The sequence below is a fragment of the Bombina bombina genome, chromosome 1, assembly GCF_027579735.1.
Source record: "Bombina bombina isolate aBomBom1 chromosome 1, aBomBom1.pri, whole genome shotgun sequence".
Classification (NCBI taxonomy): Eukaryota; Metazoa; Chordata; class Amphibia; order Anura; family Bombinatoridae; genus Bombina; species Bombina bombina.
In genome coordinates, this window is record NC_069499.1 from 1,580,156,046 (window position 1) to 1,580,170,663 (window position 14,618).

The following is a 14,618-nucleotide window of genomic DNA, read 5'->3' on the forward strand; positions in this document are numbered from 1 at the left end:
GGTTTATTTAAGGGGGGTTTGGGTTAGATTAGGGGTATGTGGGTGGTGGGTTGTAATGTTGGGGGGGTATTGTATGTGTTTTTTTTAAAAGGCAAAAGAACTGAATTCTTTGGGGCATGCCCCGCAAAGGGCCCTGTTCAGGGCTGGTAAGGTAAAAGAACTTTTTTAATTTAGAATAGGGTAGGGCATTTTTTTATTTTGGGGGGCTTTGTTATTTTATTAAGGGGCTTAGAGTAGGTGTAATTAGTTTAAAATTGTTGTAATATTTTTCTAATGTTTGTAAATATTTTTTTATTTTTTGCAACTTAGTTCTTTTTTATTTTTTGTACTTAGTTTAGTTTATTTCATTGTATTTATTTGTAGATATTGTATTTAATTAATTTATTGATAGTGTAGTGTTAGGTTTAATTGTAGATAATTGTAGGTATTTTATTTAATTAATTTATTGATCGTGTAGTGTTATGTTTAATTGTAACTTAGGTTAGGATTTATTTTACAGGTAATTTTGAAATTATTTTAACTATTTTAGCTATTAAATAGTTCTTAACTATTTAATAGCTATTGTACCTGGTTAAAATAAATACAAAGTTACCTGTAAAATAAATATAAATCCTAAAATAGCTATAATATAATTATAATTTATATTGTAGCTATATTAGGGTTTATTTTACAGGTAAGTATTTAGCTTTAAATAGGAATAATTTATTTAATAAGAGTTCATTTATTTCGTTAGATTTAAATTATATTTAATTTAGGGGGGTGTTAGTGTTAGGGTTAGACTTAGCTTTAGGGGTTAATCCATTTATTACAGTAGCGGCGAGATTCGGTCGGCAGATTAGGGGTTAATGCTTGAAGTTAGGTGTCGGCGATGTTAGGGAGGACAGATTAGGGGTTAATACTATTTATGATAGGGTTATTGAGGCGGGAGTGAGAGGGATTAGGGGTTAATAACTTTATTATAGTAGCGGTGCGGTCCGCTCGGCAGATTAGGGGTTAATAAGTGTAGGCAGGTGGAGGCGACGTTGAGGGGGGCAGATTAGGGGTTAATAAATATAATATAGGGGTCGGCGGTGTTAGGGGCAGCAGATTAGGGGTACATAAGGATAACGTAGGTGGCGGCGCTTTGCGGTCGGCAGATTAGGGGTTAATTATTGTAGGTAGCTGGCGGCGACGTTGTGGGGGGCAGGTTAGGGGTTAATAAATATAATATAGGGGTCGGCGGTGTTAGGGGCAGCAGATTAGGGGTACATAAGTATAACATAGGTGGCGGTCGGCAGATTAGGGGTTAAAAAAATTTAATCGAGTGGCGGCGATGTGGGGGGACCTCGGTTTAGGGGTACATAGGTAGTTTATGGGTGTTAGTGTACTTTAGAGCACAGTAGTTAAGAGCTTTATAAACCGGCGTTAGCCCAGAAAGCTCTTAACTACTGACTTTTTTCTGCGGCTGGAGTTTTGTTGTTAGATTTCTAACGCTCACTTCAGCCAAGACGCTAAATACCGGCGTTAGAAAGATCCCATTGAAAAGATAGGATACGCAAATGACGTAAGGGGATCTGCAGTATGGAAAAGTCGCGGCTGGAAAGTGAGCGTTAGACCCTTTAATGACTGACTCTAAATACCGGCGGTAGCCCAAAACCAGCGTTAGGAGCATCTAACGCTGGTTTTGACGGCTACCGCCCAACTCTAAATCTAGGCCTAAAGGTTTATTTTATCGGTAAGTTTTTAGTTTTAAATAGGATTAATTTATTTAATTATGATAAATTTATTTAGTTTAATTTAAATTATATTTAAGTTAGGGGGGTTAGACTTAGGGTTAGGCTTGGGTTTAGGTGTTAATAAATTTATAATAGTACCGGCAACGTTGGGGGAGGCAGATAAGGTGTTAATAAATGTAGATAGGTGTCGGCGATGTTAGGGGCGGCAGATTAGGGGGTTAATAAAATTTAACTAGTGTTTGTGAGGTGGGAGTGCGGCGGTTTAGGGGTTAATATATTTATTAAAGTGGCGGCAATGTCCGGTCGGCAGATTAGGGGTTAAATAATTTATTTAAGTGTTTCCGATGTTGGGGGGGCCTCAGTTTAGGGGTTAATAGGTAGTTTATGGGTGTTAGTGTACTTTGTAGCACTTTAGTTAAGAGTTTTATGTTCCGGCGTGAGCCCATAAAACTCTTAACTACTGACTTTTAAACGCAGTAGGAGTTTTGACAGGAGAGGGTCTATCGCTCACTTCTTACAAGACTCGTAATACAGGTATACCTCACTTTACAGCGCTTCACTTTACAGCGATTCGCTAATACAGTGCTTTGTGGAGCCTTAAAGGATTTTGAAACAGTGCTATAATCATCGTGAGATTGAGAGAAAAATGACTGGCACCATTTTGTTATGCTTAGTTCACTCTGTTTATAGCATTGCAGTGCAATCTGTGTCTCAATGCTATAGTCTGGCAAATTTTACTATAGTAATTGTCACTATTTTACAGGTACAGTATTTATTGAATACTAATTGAATACTTGCTGTGCTAGAGTTAAATTAAACGTAGCGCTATTGCACCCCTAATATATGTTAGTTCAAACATGTTTTCAGGATTTTAAACACTGAAAAGAAAGCTAAAACTGCCTTGTTTCACTTTAAGGCAGTTTTCACTTTACAGCGGGGCTCTGGTCCCTAACCTGCTGTATGAGCGGGGTATACCTGTACCAGCATTAGGCAAATCCCATTAAAAAGATAGGATATGCAATTGACGTAAGGGGATTTGCGGTAAGCTTGAGTCGCGGAAGAAAAGTGAGCGGTACACCTGTACCTGCCAGACTCGTAATACCAGCGGGCATTAAAAAGCAGCGTTGGGACCTCTCAACGCTGCTTTTTAAGGCTAACGCAAGACTCGTAATCTAGGTGATTGTGAAGTGGGATTAAAATATCCAGATATTATGCTAATACTAGGGACCATTTAACATTTATTTAGAACGAATATAGCAAGAATATAGCATTCGCAGCAAAGTGAATCTACTCCGTGGACTTATAATACTTATGTATTACACACATTTTTGCAAGTCAATGGTTAAAAAGTATTGTGCATACGTTAGTATACGTGTGTGTGATTATATGTAAGTGTGTATGTGCTTGTCATTATGTGTGTGTGTGATTATATGTAAGTGTGTATGTGCTTGTCATTATGTGTGTGTGTGATTATATGTAAGTGTGTATGTACTTGTCATTGTGTGTATGTGTGTGATGATTATATGTAAGTGTGTATGTGTTTGTCATTATGTGTGTATGTGTGTGATTATATGTAAGTGTGTATGTACTTGTCATTGTGTGTGTATGTGTGTGATGATTATATGTAAGTGTGTATGTGTTTGTCATTATGTGTGTATGTGTGTGATTATATGTAAGTGTGTATCTGTTTGTCATTATGTGTGTATGTGTGTGATTATATGTAAGTGTGTATGTGTTTGTCATTATGTTTGTGTGTGATTATATGTAAGTGTGTATGTGCTTGTCATTATGTGTGTGTGTGATTATATGTAAGTGTGTATGTCCTTGTCATTATGTGTGTGTGTGATTATATGTAAGTGTGTATGTGTTTGTCATTATGTGTGTGTGTGTGATTATATGTAAGTGTGTATGTGCTTGTCATTATGTGTGTGTGTGATTATATGTAAGTGTGTGTGTGTGATTATATGTAAGTGTGTATGTCCTTGTCATTATGTGTGTGTGTGATTATATGTAAGTGTGTATGTACTTGTCATTGTGTGTGTATGTGTGTGATTATATGTAAGTGTGTATGTGTTTGTCATTATGTGTGTATGTGTGTGATTATATGTAAGTGTGTATGTGTTTGTCATTATGTGTGTATGTGTGTGATTATATGTAAGTGTGTATGTGCTTGTCATTATGTGTGTGTGTGATTATATGTAAGTGTGTATGTCCTTGTCATTATGTGTGTGTGTGATTATATGTAAGTGTGTATGTGTTTGTCATTGTGTGTGTGTGTGTGATTATATGTAAGTGTGTATGTGTTTGTCATTATGTGTGTGTGTGATTATATGTAAGTGTGTGTGTGTGATTATATGTTAGTGTGTATGTGCTTGTCATTATGTGTGTGTGTGATTATATGTAAGTGTGTATGTGTTTGTCATTATGTGTGTGTGTGATTATATGTACACACAGACACACATACATAATAACAACAAGTACACACAGACACACATACATAATAACAAGTACACACAGACACACATAAATAATAACAAGTACACACAGACACACATACATAATGACAAGTACACACAGACACACATGCATAATAACAATGTATGTGTGTGTGTATTTGGTATCTAAATATATATGTGTGTGTGTATTTGGTATCTGAGTATATATATATATGTGTGCGTGTTTTTGGTATCTGAGTATATATGTGTGCGTGTTTTTGGTATCTGAGTATATATGTGTGTGTGTATTTGGTATCTGAGTATATATGTGTGTGTGTATTTGGTATCTGAGTATATATATATGTGTGCGTGTTTTTGGTATCTGAGTATATACGTGTGCGTGTTTTTGGTATCTGAGTATATACGTGTGTGTGTTTTTGGTATCTGAGTATATACGTGTGCGTGTTTTTGGTATCTGAGTATATATGTGTGCGTGTTTTTGGTATCTGAGTATATATGTGTGTGTGTGTGTGTATTTGGTATCTGAGTATGTGTGTGTTTGGTATCTGAATATATGTGTGTGTGTATTTGGTATCTGAGTATATATGTGTGTGTGTATTTGGTATCTGAGTATATATATGTGTGCGTGTATTTGGTATCTGAGTATATATGTGTGTGTGTGTATTTGGTATCTGAGTATGTGTGTGTTTGGTATCTGAATACATGTGTGTGTGTATTTGGTATCTGAGTATATATGTGTGTGTGTATTTGGTATCTGAGTATATATGTGTGTGTGTATTTGGTATCTGAGTATATATATGTGTGCGTGTATTTGGTATCTGAGTATATATGTGTGTGTGTATTTGGTATCTGAGTATATATGTGTGTGTGTATTTGGTATCTGAGTATGTGTGTGTTTGGTATCTGAATATATGTGTGTGTGTTTGATACCTGAGTATATACGTGTGTGTGTATTTGGTATCTGAGTATATATGTGTGTGTGTGTATTTGGTATCTGAGTATATATATATGTGCGTGTATTTGGTATCTGAGTATATATATATATATATATATGTGCGTGTATTTGGTATCTGAGTATATATGTGTGTGTGTGCTTGGTATCTGAGTATATATGTGTGTGTGTATTTGGTATCTGAGTATATATGTGTGTGTGTATTTGGTATCTGAGTATATATATGTGTGCGTGTATTTGGTATCTGAGTATATATGTGTGTGTATTTGGTATCTGAGTATATATGTGTGTGTGTGTATATTTGGTATCTGAGTATGTGTGTGTTTGGTATCTGAATATATTTGTGTGTGTGTTTGATACCTGAGTATATATGTGTGTGTGTATTTGGTATCTGAGTATATATGTGTGTGTGTATTTGGTATCTGAGTATATATATGTGTGTGTATTTGGTATCTGAGTATATATATGTGCGTGTATTTGGTATCTGAGTATATATATGTGCGTGTATTTGGTATCTGAGTATATATATATGTGCATGTATTTGGTATCTGAGTATATATATGTGTGTGTGTGTGTGTGTGTTTGGTATCTGAGTATATATATGTGTGTTTGTATTTGGTATCTGAGTATATATGTGTGTGTATTTGGTATCTAAGTATATATATGTGTATGTGTATTTGGTATCTGAGTATATATATGTGTGTGTGTATGTGTATTTGGTATCTGAGTATATATGTGTGTGTGTATTTGGTATCTGAGTATATATGTGTGTGTGTATGTGTATTTGGTATCTGAGTATATATGTGTGTGTGTATTTGGTATCTGAGCATATATGTGTGTGTGTATTTGGTATCTGAGTATATATATATGTGCATGTATTTGGTATCTGAGTATATATGTGTGCGTGTATTTGGTATCTGAGTATATACATGTGTATGTGTATTTGGTATCTGAGTATATATGTGTGTGTGTATGTGTATTTGGTATCTGAGTATATATGTGTGTGTGTATTTGGTATCTGAGTATATATGTGTGTGTGTATTTGGTATAAATGTGTGTGTGTATTTGGTATCTGAGTATATATATGTGTGTGTGTGTATTTGGTATCTGAGTATAAATGTGTGTGTGTATTTGGTATCTGAGTATATATATATGTGTGCGTGTTTTTGGTATCTGAGTATATATGTGTGCGTGTTTTTGGTATCTGAGTATATATATATGTGTGCGTGTTTTTGGTATCTGAGTATATATGTGTGTGTGTGTATTTGGTATCTGAGTATATATATATATATATGTATGCGTGTTTTTGGTATCTGAGTATATATGTGTGCGTGTTTTTGGTATCTGAGTATATACGTGTGCGTGTTTTTGGTATCTGAGTATATATGTGTGTGTGTTTTTGGTATCTGAGTATATACGTGTGCGTGTTTTTGGTATCTGAGTATATATGTGTGCGTGTTTTTGGTATCTGAGTATATATGTGTGTGTGTGTGTTTTTGGTATCTGAGTATATATGTGTGTGTTTATTTGCTATCTGAGTATATATGTGTGCGTGTTTTTGGTATCTGAGTATATACGTGTGCGTGTTTTTGGTATCTGAGTATATACGTGTGCGTGTTTTTGGTATCTGAGTATATATGTGTGTGTGTGTATTTGGTATCTGAGTATATATATGTGTGTGTGTATTTGGTATCTGAGTATATACGTGTGCGTGTTTTTGGTATCTGAGTATATATGTGTGCGTGTTTTTGGTATCTGAGTATATATGTGTGCGTGTATTTGGTATCTGAGTATATATGTGTGCGTGTATTTGGTATCTGAGTATATATGTGTGCGTGTATTTGGTATCTGAGTATATATGTGTGTGTGTGTGTATTTGGTATCTGAATACATATGTGTGTGTGTATTTGGTATCTGAGTGTATATGTGTGTGTGTATTTGGTATCTGAGTATATATATGTGCGTGTATTTGGTATCTGAGTATATATGTGTGTGTGTGTGTGTGTTTGGTATCTGAGTATATATGTGTGTGTGTGTATTTGGTATCTGAGTATATATATGTGCGTGTATTTGGTATCTGAGTATATATGTGTGTGTGTGTGTGTGTTTGGTATCTGAGTATATATATGTGTGCGTGTATTTGGTATCTGAGTATATATATATATATTTGTGCGTGTTTTTGGTATCTGAGTATATACGTGTGCGTGTTTGTGGTATCTGAGTATATATGTGTGTGTGTATTTGGTATCTGAGTATATATGTGTGCGTGTATTTGGTATCTGAGTATATATGTGTGCGTGTATTTGGTATCTGAGTATATATGTGTGCGTGTTTGTGGTATCTGAGTATATATGTGTGTGTGTATTTGGTATCTGAGTATATATGTGTGCGTGTATTTGGTATCTGAGTATATATGTGTGCGTGTATTTGGTATCTGAGTATATATGTGTGTGTGTGTATTTGGTATCTGAGTATATATGTGTGTGTGTATTTGGTATCTGAGTATATATATATGTGCGTGTATTTGGTATCTGAGTATATATATGTGCGTGTATTTGGTATCTGAGTATATATGTGTGTGTGTGTGTGTGTTTGGTATCTGAGTATATATGTGTGTGTGTGTATTTGGTATCTGAGTATATATATATGTGTGCGTGTATTTGGTATCTGAGTATATATGTGTGTGTATTTGGTATCTGAGTATATATGTGTGTGTGTGTGTATTTGGTATCTGAGTATGTGTGTGTTTGGTATCTGAATATATGTGTGTGTGTATTTGGTATCTGAGTATATATGTGTGTGTGTATTTGGTATCTGAGTATATATATGTGTGCGTGTTTTTGGTATCTGAGTATATACGTGTGCGTGTTTTTGGTATCTGATTATATATGTGTGTGTGTGTTTGGTATCTGAGTATATATGTGTGCGTGTATTTGGAATCTGAGTATATATATATGTGCGTGTATTTGGTATCTGAGTATATATGTGTGTGTGTATTTGGTATCTGAATATATGTGTGTGTGTATTTGGTATCTGAGTATATATGTGTGTGTGTATTTGGTTTCTGAGTATATATATGTGTGCGTGTATTTGGTATCTGAGTATATATGTGTGTGTGTATTTGGTATCTGAGTGTATATGTGTGTGTGTATTTGGTATCTGAGTATATATATATGTGCGTGTATTTGGTATCTGAGTATATATATGTGCGTGTATTTGGTATCTGAGTATATATGTGTGTGTGTGTGTTTGGTATCTGAGTATATATGTGTTTGTGTGTATTTGGTATCTGAGTATATATATGTGTGCGTGTATTTGGTATCTGAGTATATATGTGTGTATGTATTTGGTATCTGAGTATATATGTGTGTGTGTGTATTTGGTATCTGAGTATGTGTGTGTTTGGTATCTGAATATATGTGTGTGTGTATTTGGTATCTGAGTATATATGTGTGTGTGTATTTGGTATCTGAGTATATATATGTGTGCGTGTTTTTGGTATCTGAGTATATACGTGTGCGTGTTTTTGGTATCTGAGTATATATGTGTGTGTGTGTTTGGTATCTGAGTATATATGTGTGCGTGTATTTGGAATCTGAGTATATATATGTGCGTGTATTTGGTATCTGAGTATATATGTGTGTGTGTATTTGGTATCTGAGTATATATGTGTGTGTGTATTTGGTATCGGAGTATAAATGTGTGTGTGTATTTGGTATCTGAGTATATATGTGTGTGTGTATTTGGTATCTGAGTATATATGTGTGTGTGTGTGTGTATTTGGTATCTGAGTATATGTGTGTGTGTGTATTTGGTATCTGAGTATGTGTGTGTTTGGTATCTGAATATATGTGTGAGTGTGTTTGTTATCTGAGTATATATTTGTGCGTGTATTTGGTATCTGAGTATATATATGTGTGTGTGTATTTGGTATCTGAGTATATATGTGTGTGTGTATTTGGTATCTGAGTATATATGTGTGTGTGTATTTGGTTTCTGAGTATAAATGTGTGTGTGTATTTGGTATCTGAGTATATATATATGTGTGCGTGTTTTTGGTATCTGAGTATATACGTGTGCGTGTTTTTGGTATCTGAGTATATATGTGTGCGTGTATTTGGTATCTGAGTATATATGTGTGCGTGTATTTGGTATCTGAGTATATATATATGTGTGCGTGTATTTGGTATCTGAGTATATATGTGTGCGTGTTTTTGGTATCTGAGTATATATGTGTGTGTGTATTTGGTATCTGAGTATATATATGTGCGTGTATTTGGTATCTGAGTATATATATATGTGTGCGTGTATTTGGTATCTGAGTATATATGTGTGCGTGTATTTGGTATCTGAGTATATATGTGTGTGTGTGTATTTGGTATCTGAGTATATATGTGTGTGTGTATTTGGTATCTGAGTATATATGTGTGTGTGTATTTGGTATCTGAGTATAAATGTGTGTGTGTATTTGGTATCTGAGTATATATATATATGTGTGCGTGTTTTTGGTATCTGAGTATATACGTGTGCGTGTTTTTGGTATCTGAGTATATATGTGTGCGTGTATTTGGTATCTGAGTATATATGTGTGCGTGTATTTGGTATCTGAGTATATATGTGTGTGTGTGTGTGTGTGTGTATTTGGTATCTGAGTATATATGTGTGTGTGTATTTGGTATCTGAGTATATATGTGTGTGTGTATTTGGTATCTGAGTATATATATGTGCGTGTATTTGGTATCTGAGTATATATGTGTGTGTGTATTTGGTATCTGAGTATATATGTGTGCGTGTATTTGGTATCTGAGTATATATGTGTGTGTGTATTTGGTATCTGAGTATAAATGTGTGTGTGTATTTGGTATCTGAGTATAAATGTGTGTGTGTGTATTTGGTATCTGAGTATATATGTGTGTGTGTATTTGGTATCTGAGTATAAATGTGTGTGTGTATTTGGTATCTGAGTATATATATATATTTGTGCGTGTTTTTGGTATCTGAGTATATACGTGTGCGTGTTTTTGGTATCTGAGTATATATGTGTGCGTGTATTTGGTATCTGAGTATATATGTCTGCGTGTATTTGGTATCTGAGTATATATGTGTGTGTGTGTGTATTTGGTATCTGAGTATATATGTGTGTGTGTATTTGGTATCTGAGTATATATGTGTGCGTGTATTTGGTATCTGAGTATATATGTGTGTTTGTGTGTATTTGGTATCTGAGTATATATGTGTGCGTGTTTTTGGTATCTGAGTATATATGTGTGCGTGTATTTGGTATCTGAGTATATATGTGTGCGTGTATTTGGTATCTGAGTATATATGTGTGTGTGTATTTGGTATCCCAGTATATATATGTGCGTGCATTTGGTATCTGAGTATATATGTGTGTGTGTGTGTGTGTGTGTGTGTGTGTGTGTTTGGTATCTGAGTATATATGTGTGTGTGTGTGTGTATTTGGTATCTGAGTATATATATATATATGTGTGTGTGTATTTGGTATATGAGTATATATGTGTGTGTGTATTTGGTATCCGAGTATAAATGTGTGTGTGTATTTGGTATCTGAGTATATATATGAGTATATATATATATACACGTGTGCGTGATTTTGGTATCTGAGTATATATGTGTGCGTGTATTTGGTATCTGAGTATATATGTGTGCGTGTATTTGGTATCTGAGTATATATGTGTGTGTGTGTGTGTATTTGGTATCTGAGTATATATGTGTGTGTGTGTGTGTATTTGGTATCTGAGTATATGTGTGTGTGTGTGTATTTGGTATCTGAGTATGTGTGTGTTTGGTATCTGAATATATGTGTGTGTGTGTTTGTTATCTGAGTATATATATGTGTGTGTATTTGGTATCTGAGTATATATATGTGTGTGTGTATTTGGTATCTGAGTATATATGTGTGCGTGTATTTGGTATGAGTATATATGTGTGTGTGTATTTGGTATCTGAGTATATATGTGTGTGTATTTGGTATCTGAGTATATATATATGTGTGCGTGTTTTTGGTATCTGAGTATATATATATGTGCGTGTTTTTGGTATCTGAGTATATATGTGTGCGTGTATTTGGTATCTGAGTATATATGTGTGTGTGTATTTGGTATCTGAGTATATATATGTGCGTGTATTTGGTATCTGAGTATATATGTGTGTGTGTGTGTTTGGTATCTGAGTATATATGTGTGTGTGTATTTGGTATCTGAGTATAAATGTGTGTGTGTATTTGGTATCTGAGTATATATATATATATTTGTGCGTGTTTTTGGTATCTGAGTATATACGTGTGCGTGTTTTTGGTATCTGAGTATATATGTGTGCGTGTTTTTGGTATCTGAGTATATATGTCTGCGTGTATTTGGTATCTGAGTATATATGTGTGTGTGTGTGTGTATTTGGTATCTGAGTATATATGTGTGTGTGTATTTGGTATCTGAGTATATATGTGTGTGTGTATTTGGTATCTGAGTATATATGTGTGCGTGTATTTGGTATCTGAGTATATATGTGTGTTTGTGTGTATTTGCTATCTGAGTATATATGTGTGCGTGTTTTTGGTATCTGAGTATATACGTGTGCGTGTTTTTGGTATCTGAGTATATATGTGTGCGTGTATTTAGTATCTGAGTATATATGTGTGCGTGTATTTGGTATCTGAGTATATATGTGTGTGTGTGTGTGTATTTGGTATCTGAGTATATATGTGTGTGTGTATTTGGTATCCGAGTATATATATGTGCGTGCATTTGGTATCTGAGTATATATGTGTGTGTGTGTGTTTGGTATCTGAGTATATATGTGTGTGTGTGTATTTGGTATCTGTGTATATATATATATGTGTGTGTGTATTTAGTATCTGAGTATATATATGTGTGCGTGTATTTGGTATCTGAGTATATATGTGTGTGTGTGTGTATTTGGTATCTGAGTATATATGTGTGTGTGTGTGTGTGTGTGTGTATTTGGTATCTGAGTATGTGTGTGTTTGGTATCTGAATATATGTGTGTGTGTATTTGGTATCTGAGTATATATATGTGTGCGTGTATTTGGTATCTGAGTATATACGTGTGTGTGTGTTTGGTATCTGAGTATATATGTGTGCGTGTATTTGGAATCTGAGTATATATATATGTGAGTGTATTTGGTATCTGAGTATATATGTGTGTGTGTATTTGGTATCTGAGTATATATGTGTGTGTGTATTTGGTATCTGAGTATATATGTGTGTGTGTATTTGGTATCTGAGCATATATATGTGTGTGTGTATTTGGCATCTGAGTATATATGTGTGTGTGTATTTGGTATATGAGTAGATATGTGTGTGTGTATTTGGTATCCGAGTATAAATGTGTGTGTGTATTTGGTATCTGAGTATATATATATATACGTGTGCGTGTTTTTGGTATGTGAGTATATATGTGTGCGTGTATTTGGTATCTGAGTATATATGTGTGCGTGTATTTGGTATCTGAGTATATATGTGTGTGTGTGTGTGTGTGTATTTGGTATCTGAGAATATATGTGTGTGTGTGTATTTGGTATCTGAGTATATATGTGTGTGTTTATTTGGTATCTGAGTATATATGTGTGTGTGTGTGTATTTGGTATCTGAGTATATACGTGTGCGTGTTATTGGTATCTGAGTATATATGTGTGCGTGTATTTGGTATCTGAGTATATATAGGTGCGTGTATTTGGTATCTGAGTATATATGTGTGTGTGTGTGTATTTGGTATCTGAGAATATATGTGTGTGTGTGTATTTGGTATCTGAGTATATATGTGTGTGTATTTGGTATCTGAGTATATATGTGTGCGTGTATTTGGTATCTGAGTATATATGTGTGTTTGTGTGTATTTGGTATCTGAGTATATATGTGTGCGTGTATTTGGTATCTGAGTATATATGTGTGTGTGTGTATTTGGTATCTGAGTATATATGTGTGTGTGTATTTGGTATCCGAGTATATATATGTGCGTGCATTTGGTATCTGAGTATATATGTGTGTGTGTGTGTGTGTTTGGTATCTGAGTATATATATATGTGTGTGTGTATTTGGTATCTGAGTATATATATATATGTGTGTGTGTATTTGGTATCTGAGTATATATATATATGTGTGTGTGTATTTGGTATCTGAGTATATATATGTGTGCGTGTGTTTTTGGTATCTGAGTATATATATATGTGTGTGTGTATTTGGTATCTGAGTATATATATGTGTGCGTGTATTTGGTATCTGAGTATATATGTGTGTGTGTGTATTTGGTATCTGAGTATATATGTGTGTGTGTGTGTGTATTTGGTATCTGAGTATGTGTGTGTTTGGTATCTGAATATATGTGTGTGTGTATTTGGTATCTGAGTATATATGTGTGTGTGTATTTGGTATCTGAGTATATATATGTGTGCGTGTATTTGGTATCTGAGTATATACGTGTGTGTGTGTTTGGTATCTGAGTATATATGTGTGCGTGTATTTGGAATCTGAGTATATATATGTGCGTGTATTTGGTATCTGAGTATATATGTGTGTGTGTATTTGGTATCTGAGTATATATGTGTGTGTGTATTTGGTATCCGAGTATAAATGTGTGTGTGTATTTGGTATCTGAGTATATATATATATATATATATATATATATATATATATATATATATAGATATATATAGATATATATAGATATATATAGATATACGTGTGCGTGTTTTTGGTATCTGAGTATATATGTGTGCGTGTATTTGGTATCTGAGTATATATGTGTGCGTGTATTTGGTATCTGAGTATATATGTGTGTGTGTGTGTGTATTTGGTATCTGAGAATATATGTGTGTGTGTTTATTTGGTATCTGAGTATATATGTGTGTGTGTGTGTATTTGGTATCTGAGTATATATGTGTGCGTGTTTTTGGTATCTGAGTATATACGTGTGCGTGTTTTTGGTATCTGAGAATATATGTGTGCGTGTATTTGGTATCTGAGTATATATGTGTGCGTGTATTTGGTATCTGAGTATATATGTGTGTGTGTGTGTATTTGGTATCTGAGTATATATGTGTGCGTGTATTTGGTATCTGAGTATATATGTGTGTGTGTGTAATTGAGTATATATTTGTGTATGTATTTGGAATCTGAGTATGTGTGTGTGTGTATTTGGTATCTGAGTATATATATGTGTGTGTGTATTTGGTATCTGAGTATATATGTGTGTGTGTATTTGGTATCTGAGTATATATGTGTGTATGTTTTTGGAATCTGAGTATATGTGTGTATTTGGTATCTGAGTATATATATGTGTGTGTGTGTATTTGGTATCTGAGTATATATATGTGCGTGTATTTGGTATCTGAGTATATATATGTGCGTGTATTTGGTATCTGAGTATATATATGTGCGTGTATTTGGTATCTGAGTATATATGTGTGTGTGTGTGTATTTGGTATCTGAGTATATATGTGTGCGTGTTTTTGGTATC